This window comes from Arvicanthis niloticus, chromosome 14, assembly GCF_011762505.2.
Source record: "Arvicanthis niloticus isolate mArvNil1 chromosome 14, mArvNil1.pat.X, whole genome shotgun sequence".
NCBI classification, from domain to species: Eukaryota; Metazoa; Chordata; class Mammalia; order Rodentia; family Muridae; genus Arvicanthis; species Arvicanthis niloticus.
The window spans coordinates 73,738,840-73,750,202 of NC_047671.1; the positions used below are offsets into that span (position 1 = coordinate 73,738,840).

An 11,363-nucleotide genomic window follows, 5' to 3' on the forward strand; every position below is an offset into this window, starting at 1 on the left:
CATAGTCTCCCTTTGTGATTTCTTTATTGTTTCTACTTCCATTTTTATGTCTTGGATGGTTTTGTTCAATTCCTTCACCTGTTTGGTTGTGTTCTCTTGTAATTCTTTAAGGGATTTTTGTGTTTCATCTTTAAGGGCTTCTTCTAGATTACCTGTGTTCTCCTCAAATTTTTTAAGAGTGTTATTTATGTCCTTCTTAAAGTCCTCTATTATCATCATTAGAAATGATTTTAAATCTGAATCTTGCTTTTCTAGTAATATGGGGAATTCAGTACTTTCTTGTGTGGGAGAACTAGGTCTTAATGATGCCAAGTATCCTGGGTTGCTGATGCTTATGTTCTTGTGCTTGCCTTTTGCCATCTGGATCTCCTTAGTGCTACCTGCCCTGTCTCTGACTGGAGCCTGTGTTTCCTTGGTTGTTTCAGAACTGTGTGGGGTGGGCGTTACTTCTGGAGTTAGAGCTAGGGCCCAAGATCTGCTCAGTGCTCAGGTGCAGACAGGAAGTAACCTGTGCTCCAGGCCAGGAGTGACTTCCTGGGTTCTAGTGGGTCCCAGTTACTCCCTGTTTTGGGTGGGCATTGCTCTCTCCTTACCTAAGGTACTGCCCAGGCTAGAGCTCCTGGGGGGCATGCTTCCTTTATGTTCTGTGAGATTGGGGGCAGAGCTGCCCACCTGGGATCTGCTCAGTGCTCGGGCTCAGACAGGAAGGAACCAGTCAAGTTTGAGGTTCTGAAAGCTCATGCCATTCCCAGCTAGTTCTCTCCCTGCCTCATCCTTATGGGTCAGATATAAGGTCTCAGCTACTGCTCCAGCACCATGCCTGCCTGCTGCCAGGCTTCCTGCCACAAGGATCATGGACTTTAACCTTGTAGAACCATGAACCCTCAATCAAACACTTCCTTTTTAAAGTTTCCTTGATTATGGTGTTTTGTCATAGCAATAGAATAGTAACTAAGACAGAAGCTGGCAATGGGGTGCACAGTTGCATGACCATGCTTGAGGGTTTTATTTTTTTCGTGGGGAATGGCAGGGTGGATGAAAAAACAAAGAAATAAAAAGGAAATGAACATGATTGTTCCTAGGTGTGGTGGAGGAGAAAGTTTATTATTGACATATAGGAGAGCCTAGCCACAGACTGACACAGCCAGGACAGTACAGCGTTGTCATGACCCTGACCCATGTGAGGAGAAGGGTAAGGGAAGGGAGAGAGGGCAGCCAAGTACAGCAGCCAGGAGGCCAAAGGTACACAAAGAGGGTAGGTAGCCTAAATGTCTGGATCATAGAAGGAAGAGCCTCTTGGAGCTGGAGAGTCCAGGGCAGAGGGTGGGCTATGCCAGCCATACCCTGTAACAGGTAGGGCCTCAGGGATCCTGGGAGGACTTGGAGACCAGGTCTGCTTTGATATGTTAAATAGGCACCTCAGTCACTTGTCCTGGGTAACTGGTTGGGTACCATGGAAGACTTTGGGACTTTGGTAGGAAAGCAGTTGAATGCTGTGAGCAGGGTTTAATGGGCCGTCCTAATTGCAGCTCGGAAGGCATAGTAGTGTTAAGGACAATTTGGACTATGGTGGCCCAGCTCAGGAGGTTTCAGAAGGGGAAAATAGCAGCCACTATGCTAGATACCATTTTTGTGATATTTTTGCAAAGAATGTGGCTGCTTTTTGCCTTCATCCTAAGAATTGTCTGAGGCTAAACTGAAAAATTTTGGACTACTTTCTTTGGGAGAGGAGATTTTAAGATAACCTGATATTTACTCTGTAACACAGGTTATTAATAATTATTCTTATGAAGATCTACAATGAAAGGAAACAAGTAAGAAAAAAGAAATATAAAATGTACAGTTTGAGGAGAAGAGCACTAGGGAATTTAATGTTGGAGCCAAGGCCTTCGCTGAGAGATAAGAGGCCTGGCAAGTAATGGGATGAATGCCCTTGGGGTGAGACCCACTTAGCCACACATCCAACTTATAACGAAAATACCTAAGGGGTTAAAGGAAAACTTATACAACAAAGGAAAGTGTTGGAGTGACCTTACGCTGTGTGAGGTGTGTCTCTGTATTTTCAATTGTTAATGCTGTGCCTGCAGAGAGCTATATGCTGGCAGGATAGTAGCACTGTCATTTCTATAGCCCATCATCAGACTTATGTTTGTAAATATTTGTCTTTATACTTCTGATCAAGATACTTGAAGGTCAAGCAGCCCTCCATGCCTGGAGTCAATCTAGAATCATTTAAGAGCTGTCTCACTCCTGACTGGTTGCAATAAAGCTGGAAGCTGGGAAAGAAGTAGGAGGTGGGACTTCTGAGAGAGAGAGAGAGAGAGAGAGAGAGAGAGATGAGATATGCTGGGAGAAGAAAGCATACATGCGAGAGTCAGAAGGAAAGGAGCGGACGTGGCCCACAGTGGAGAGAAAGGTCCAGTGGCACAGCCATACCCACGGGAAACACTGAAGTCATGACCTCAGCAAAGCTGCTTGACCAACTCCAGCCAAGCTGCACAGATTGCTACAAAGGCTGTCTGTCCGTCTCTAAGTTTTGGGTTTTGGTCTCTGCATGCTGCATTGGGGGCTTTCTTCATTATGATTTATTTTATGTCTTTTCCTGAGAAAAATTATGTCTGAGTCTTTTTAGGAAAATGTTATTGAAATTTTTAATCCCAATTGGGGGTTTTTATGCCGCCTCTGATCATTCAGTCTTAGATAAAAAAAAACACACAACTTTTATTATTTACAGTAAGCCTTAATCAGCACTAGAGCTGGGCAGACATCTACCCTCTATGGTATTAAAATCTATTACCTATTGATAACTCAGTGTTATTACTTACTATGTTTTATCTGCACTGCTCTTAACTCCGGTTGGCCAGCCCTTGACTCCCAACCCCTGGCATATCTCCTTCTTTTTGTTTACCTTCTTCCTCTTCCCGTCTCTCTCCTCCTTCTAGGTCACTCCAAACCCACCTACCACTAATCTCTACAGTAATTGGCTGTAACCAATTTTATTTAACCAATTGTTTTAAGTCAAGGAACACGATTTGCACAACCAAAGGTTGTAGACAAGAGAATTCACTAGTAGGTCCAGACTTTCAGGTACAGAATTTAGCATTACGATAAATAGCAACAGACCACACCTCAATAATTCCCCCTTTTTTGGTCTAAATAAAAATGTTCTTTTACATATGATTATAAACAACTCACACTAGGAACAATTATGAAAATTATTAAGTAAAAGTTACATTTAAAAAATCCAGTATATTTGTATTTGGCAATTCAGTAGAAAGTATTTTATTATTGATCTTATCTTGGTGAGTTCAGAGTTCTGTATCTAAATCAATTTCTATCCAAACATGTATTACACTCCTAAAATTACCTTTTTAGACCTAAAACATCCTTTTAAATTCTAAACAACTTAAGCTTATAGGAAGACTATAACTGTTTATTCTTCAACCTCATCAGAGGCCTGAGAAGAAAATAAATATTACCTGAGTATGTAGAAAGCACAAGGATGCAGCTTCCAAAATTATAAAAATGACAGAGACAGCTGACTGCCTGGACAGTCCCCAATATTCTCTACAACATTGGAGCATCTATCTTCAGCCTTCTGGCCCAGAATATCTGACAGACCTTTTGTGAAACAGGAATTATGAAGGACTTGTTTACTCTGTCTTGGCAGAGCGTGGTAGTTGACTTCACTGTATCTGTTTTTCCTTTCTGGACAGCATTCTGTCTGCAGATAAAGTTAGAGCATTTTCTTGCCCAGTGGCTAGCTTGTCACAGTTGAAGCACCTCCATATGGAAGCCTTTTGATGCTCATCATCTTCTTCTAAGCCTTATGGGGTGCTGCCAGAAGCTGATGTGTCTCAATTCAAAATAGCTTCAATTAATAGAAAACATCATTAAATGCAATATTCTGCAAGTCTCTGAGGTTTTGAAGACCATTTATCTATTCATGTTCTATCTGAACAAGCAAATATTGCCTGTTCTCCAGCTACATATTATCTGCCCAACCCAGGTCGTATATTTCTGTGATAATCCCGATTAGAATTTAACATGACCACGAGTTTGACTGACTGGCTAGTAACTTGTATTACTTAATTATCCTAAACAGTCTCTAATGGTAGCCATTGACAGGACTTGGATTAAATCTCGCACTTTTAAATGAGTTGCATAGGCACAGTTCTTATCTAAGAGTTGAAGCATACATGTAATATGTTGTAACAAAAGTAATCTTAAATCTTGTCTCAATATACAAAGATTTATACCAATGAAAACCTTAAGCCTGTATCAATATACAAAATTCTGTACCAATATATCAAACTATAACCGTGTTTTTAAATTAATGTACAAAATTCTGTACCAAGGTAAGATTATAGCTAGAAAATGCTTTTAAGAGTAGATTCAATAATCTATCCCTATTTGTCTAATTTCTTATAAATTTCTATTTTAACCCCTTTGCCTTCTCTAGGAAAGAAAGAAAGATAGAAATTCCTGAGTCTAAGCTCCCTATTTTGTTTCTTCCCTATCAAAGACCATAATTATTTGTATCATTCCTGAAAATGACAGTCTATAGCTCATAAAATGACCAAAGCCATCCATCCCAAATTAAGGGACTGGGATGACAGTCTTCTTAGAATCGCTTCCTGCTGATTTGGGGCAAAGAATTCCTTTTTAGGGCCCAAGAAAATTAGAAAAATGGTTAGTCTTAATAAAGCTAGCTGGCGTTATTTGCTGTCCAGTCTTTATGTGTTGAGAAAGTTCAGGGCTTAACTGAAGTCCTGAAGAGAATAGTCTGGATGTCTGGGTGGAGCCCTCCTGAAGCTGTTCTGGAAGCAAGTCTCTGGAAACAGCCTCAGCTGAGGCAGGAGCAGGTGGGGAGCTGGAGGGTTGTACTACACAGAACAGACCAACTCTCAATAGAAAATCCTAAAATTAACTTTATCTGGCCACTATTCGGAAGCCGTCCTTTTACCCTGGAGATCACTAAGCACATGTAAGCACATAGCTAGATGAGGCCGTCACTTCCGGAATCTTCTTGGGCTATCTGCCCCTGAGCAAACTCAAACAGTATAGTTGGTGCAGGGTAAACAAAGACAACTGGCAAACTCTGACTGGCCAGGAGAATAGGTTACAAGTTTAAGGTCTCTTTTTATTATAGGCTTAGAGGTCTCTGAAAATGTAGTTTAAATATAGGGGGGCCATAGAGGGTACACCCCAGGAGGAATAGATCTCAGTAAATAAGATAGATTGACTAAAATAAACATTTCCTAATTTATAGCATAGATAATGAAACATATAGTAAAAGGTATTTTTGTATTCATAAAAAGACCACTTCAGATGTTTTCTGTTTGTCTGAAATGCTTTAAACCTACAAACATTGCCAACCTAAAAGCAGACCATCATATAAACAGTGTTTGCTTTGAAAGAGACATTTAGATTTTTAAAACTAGAGTTATAGGGCTGATAATAATAAGAACATCTGTTCTGTTTATATTCTTTTTTTTTTTTTTTTTTTTTTTTTTTTTTTTTTGGTTTTTCGAGACAGGGTTTCTCTGTGTAGCCCTGGCTGTCCTGGAGTTTACTATGTAGACCAGGCTGGCCTTGAACTCAGAAATCCACCTGCCTCTGCCTCCCAAGTGCTGGGATTAAAGGCGTGCGCCACCACTGCTTGGCTTTGTTAATTGTTTTATTTATTTACATTCCAAATGTTGCCCCTCTTCCTGGTCCCCCCTCCAAGACTTCTTCACCCCATCTCCTCTCCCCTTTGCCTTTGAGAGTATTAAAACCATGTAAACATATGAAGACTCAGTAGTTTTAAGTGAACAAGAACTTTGAGAGCTCTCTTTAAGAACCATGTGAGCAACTGAAGACAACTGCAAAGGAACAATGACCTTTGAAAAAAAATCACAATGCCTTAACAAGACCTGAACAAGGTCAGCATCAACAGACATACAACAGACATGGAAGGAGGAAACCACACAGGACACACCCTTAAACAGAAAGCTTCAGGTAGCTAAGGGATGCTGAGTGGGCGAAACAGTCCTTTCCAGTGATGATTATTCCAGTCTTTGTTGATTATACAAAACCCAGTAGTCAGCCGTATAATCATAATACAGATAATATCAACAAACTGAGCAAGTTCTATTTATATATTTATGCATACATATCTCAATTAAGGAAAAAGAGCCCATACATTTGAGGGGGAGTATGGAGTGGACCAGCATGGGCAGGACCGGCAGGAGGAGAGGGAAAGGGGAATTATGTAATTATATTTTAACTTTGAAATCATTGAAGAAAACAGAATCAAGTAAGTATGCACACTACACGCTCATTGCAGCACTGTTTGCTATAGCTCAGGGGTCCATCCAGAGACGAGTAGACACATGTCCCAGTTAGGTCTCACGTGCTGGGATAAACACCATGACCAAATGCAGATTGAGGAGTAAAGGGTTTATTTGGCTTCCTCGTCTATGTGACCAACCATCACTGAGGGAAGTTAAGGCACAAAACCAAAGCAAGAAGCTGGAGACCGGAAGTGAATCGAGACCTTGGAGGAGTGGAATGTTCTTAGATGTTTACTGTTATTGTCACTCTTCTCATGAAAAATAAATAAAGCAAGAATATCAGTAAGTAAAAAGATTCCTCCAAACTTTGCCAAATGAGTGTTGAGCAAAGTTCATACCCAGTTAAAGTTCTTGAGTTTTTGTGCAGTGTACACCTGGTGTTAGGAAGGTTTACTCTATTTGAAATCCTTCTGAATCTCCTATCCCACTATGAGTGGGTAAAACAAATATTTGTGACTTTTTGATAACTTCCCATTTCTAAGGAAGAATAGCCCTGAAAATGTCTCATAAAAAAATGTTCCAGAAGCTTTGGAGACATCAAAGAATTAAAAAAGCAAAACCAAGGGGTTGTTTTATTGCATGGGGGTCTGGCAAATACTGCCTACTTCTTCTTAATAAACATAGGATGACCCTTCTTAAAGACAGTTCCAGAGACTTAACTTGTGGGGCAGTGAACCCAGAACCACATCTAAGTGGTTTATACAGACGGACGTTGAGAAGGCCCAAAGCTTGTGTGGGAAGAGAAAAATCAATCTCATGGGAAATCACATAGCTTGGCCTGGTAGACTCACTGTTGAGTTTAAGTATAATGGTCGGGAAGGTTTCAATAAAAGGCTATTTTCAAAAGCGAAGGTAGAAAATAAATGTCTGTGTTATAACATTTAGGTCCCAGACAAGCTTTCTCAGAGGTGACAGAGTGAAATAGGACCAGAACGCTGGACAGCAATACTCTGAAACCTTCAAAGAGCCACGTTTTAAGTTAGAGACCTTTAAGAATCAACAAGGGAATCCTGATGAGAGAAGGCTCATTCTGACACAGGGCTATTGTTTTCTGACCTATATACCCAGAATTCTGGGTGTCATAACCCTCTTTACACGAGCTGGTTCTCTCAGAAAACTACAAAATGCTAATCACAGGTTAGCACCTCAGTCCAAATGTTGCAACGTCTAAAATGCTCCAAGACCCCAACCTCTGTGTGCACTAACACCAGACAGAGGCAGCCATGCTGCGCCTCTCATGAAGAGGCAGCAAGAGCAGACCACCACCACAGTTTATCCAGCATCTCCAGGGACGGCAAGCACAGCTGTGGGCCTATCAGCCTTAACATACAGCTGGATTAGTCAGGGTTCTCTACAGGAATTTGTACTGCCTGGTTTGTGTCAGCTTGTCACAGCTAGAGAGGAAGGAGTCTCAGTTGAGGAAATGTCTCCATGAGATCCAGCTGTAAGGCATTTTCTCAATTATTGATCGATGGGGAAGGGCCCATGATAGTTGTTGCCACCTCTGGGCTGGTTCTATAAGAATGCAGGTTGAGCAAGCCATGAGGAGCAAGCCAGTAAGCAGCAATCCCTCCAGGGTCTCTGCATCAATTCTTGACTCCAGGTTCCTACCTGCTTTAGTTCCTGTCCTGACATCCTTTGATGTTGAACTGCAACGTGGAAGTGGAAGCTGAATAAACCCTTTCCTCCCCAACTTCTTTCGGTCATGGTGTTGTTGCAGCAATAGAAACCCTGACAAAGATAGGACAGAACTGATAGACTATATCCTGTTCCTTTAGAGAACCCTGACTGTTTGCAGTGTCACCTTACAGTTCACAGCCTGAAACACAAACACACACATACACACACTCACACACACCACACACACCAGACACACATATACACACACCACACATGCCACACACACACACCACACATACACACACCACTCATACACCACACAACACACACATGCACACACACATGCACACACACATGCACACACACCACACATACATACACACACATACATACATACACATACCACACACACATCACACACACATACACACATACATACACACACCACACACAGACACCACACACACCACACATACATACATACACACACCACACACACACATACCACACACACACACATATATACACACATATGCATACCATACACACATCACACACATACATACACACACGTGGAGAGATAAAGAAAGAGAGAGAGAAAGAGAGAGAAAGGGAGAAAGAGAGGGATATTGAGGTTATATATGTGGTTTACAAGATGTGGTCCAAGTAGTCGAATGATGGCTGTTTCCCAGTGGAAAGGTCGAGAAGCTGATAGCTGTTCAGTACAGAGACTGCATGCCTCAGGAGTCTTAAGTGCTGGAGTTCCCAGGAATCAGCTCTTCAGCCTATGGTGGAATATTGAGGAACTAGGTTTTAATACCACTGAAGGGAGCCCTCAGCAGCAGCGTAGATAAACTTGCCAATAAAAGTGAGGGCAAACAGGCAAAAAGCAAGCTTTCTTATTCTGAGTCATTTGATGTGAGCCACCACCATAAGGTGTGACCCAGATTTAGGGGGGATCTTCCCACTTCAAATGATCCAATCAAGAGAATCTCTCATAGGCTTGCCCAGCTGTTTGGGTTTTAGTTGATTCTTAATATTTTCAAATTGACAACCAAGATTAGCCATCACCACAGAATTATTAAAAGTACTAGATATAATTACATTTAGCCTACTAAATGTTAACATTTAGTCTGTAAAACAGGAGGTTTGTGTTGGACTTGACCTTCCTCCCTGATATGTCCCATTAGGTGTATGCTGTCAGCTGTACCCAGGACAAAATCTGGCCTAGGAGGTGCACACTTGGTCTTGGGGTTGTAGATGAAGAACATGGAGGGCAGACACAAGGACACCGGAAGACACTGATTGACTGACAGATTCTCTCAGCTCTCAGACTGGAAAGCCGTTCACTGAAAGTAAAAAGTTATTGGTCAGTCTCTCCTTTTCTTCATTTGCTTTCTTACATTTTTTCCAACGAGCTCTATTACTTTAATAATCAGTAAAAAAAAATCTAAAGAATGTAAAAATGTAAAAGTAATTTCATGCCTATGCATTATTCCCATGGCTGCATCCACATTTCCAGCCACCTCCTCACTCCCTGACACTGCTTTGGAAACAACTGCAGCAGGAAGGGCCTGGGCAGCTCCCTGCCTGTGGCTTTGGATGGCATAGTGGTCTCTGTCTGTAAAGCCGAGGAGGGCTTGACGCATTAGAGGTTCCAGCTATAACCATTGTTGGAGAATAGGTTGCTGTGCTTGGCTTGACTCAAAGACACAGTTGGAGTCACTCTGGGAACTTCCATCCCTCTGTGGAGACAGTCTTAAAGTGACTGTCCTTTTATACCAGTCCTTGACATTAACTTAAACCTTGACTCAAACCCTTACGTTCAAGTTTTCAGCTGCTTGCCATCAAGCAGAGTGTGAACACACAATACAATATTTTGAGAAAGAGGGCTTGTCTTGTAACCTTTTGAAAACAACATTAATCGGGTAGAATTAACATTTCTCATTAAAATGTTATTGACTTTTTAACATTTGTTTTTATTATTACATGATGGCTATATTTATGTCTACTTTATATTTATAGTTATTAAGAACATAATAAAAACAATAATTCTATACCTCTTGTTCATGGGAATAATTTTTCTTTAGAAAGGCTCTGTATAATATTTTGCTTTAAAAGGATTCCCGAATTACTTAATATTTGATAACCATATGTCATCCAGGCTTTAAAATGAGATAATTTCATAATCGGTCTTTTAGAGATTTGTTCTGTTTTTAATGCTTCATTTTATTATAGGGCTTGCTAAAATTTCTACCAATTCCTCTATATTATGTTTTTCTTATTGATGAAAGCCCATTTATTAGCCACTTCAAAGCTATTATAAGGTCCCATCTCAAAATGCATCCTGGAAGATCATCTGCCTCGCATGTACGAGGCCATGTGTTCAATCCCCAGCAGTACCTAAACAACTAAACAAATAAACAAACAAGAAATAAATAATATCCCATAGTATTTTCCCCTCTCTCCTGATAGCTGAATTCAAAAACATGTTTGGCAGAGTGTGGAAAACAGAAGAAAATGCCCTGAGACTGAGTTTGCTGTAGGTTTCTCCTTAATCCTCTGGTAGACATGGTTTCCTGGAAACCTTTGTGCCCAGAGAGGGAAGATCGGAGAACGCTGTGGAAAGTGCCAACAGGAAAGCTGCGCTGGTTGATGGGAAACCGGAGCGTGACTAAATGGAGAAGAGCCGAGAGCAATGGGAACGGAAAGCAGAGAGTAGGGACTCACAAATGGCAAGGCCACAGAGACTGACAGAAATAACACAGGGAGGGAAGCGGAACCTATGGGAGGTGCTGCTCAGAGGGCTGTGTCCATGACAACTAAATCCACGGAAGTACTGAGACCATAACGCCTGAAAAGCCCAGAGCACTGTTGTGAGGCCCACGTGACAGAAAGCTCCCAATTTCCCTGCTTTGTAGGATTGTCATGGGGAGCTTCTCCAAGACCCTCTAATTCCCATGAAAAATAGGTCTTCATGGCTAGCCAGACTGGATGTACACTGGCCTCTGAAAACCAATTATTAAATTCTTAGGGATTTTGTAAGCAAGTTGTTAGATATGTTATTTTAAAAATGAAATTGTATACACTTGAAGTGACAAAAATATTAAAAACAATACTGGAAACATCATTTTGTGAAAAGCCAAAGATTTATATACTCTAAAGAGAAACCAGAGCATGAAAGGCCATTGTAATCATATCACTCATCACTCATGTCTCTAACTGTGCCACAATAGGTTGTTCACATCTCTAGGAAGGAACTCCATACAAAGGTGTTCTGCAGTGCGGTGGTGTGAATAGGAACGGCCTCCCTAGGCTCATAGATTTGAGTGCTTGGTCGTTAGCAGTGGAGCTACCTGACAGGGATGAGGAGACAGGGCCTTGATGGAGTGGGTGTGGCTTTGT

General features: G+C 41.2%; 1 long non-coding RNA gene across 1 annotated transcript; it reads left to right on the forward strand.

Moving 5' to 3' along the window:
* The first annotated feature begins 1,216 nt into the window (after window positions 1-1,216).
* Window positions 1,217-10,903, forward strand: LOC143434377 (uncharacterized). The gene is made up of 3 exons (XR_013103847.1): window positions 1,217-1,353; window positions 9,149-9,327; window positions 10,434-10,903. It is a non-coding gene; the product is annotated as an uncharacterized LOC143434377 (long non-coding RNA).
* The last annotated feature ends 460 nt before the right edge of the window (window positions 10,904-11,363 follow it).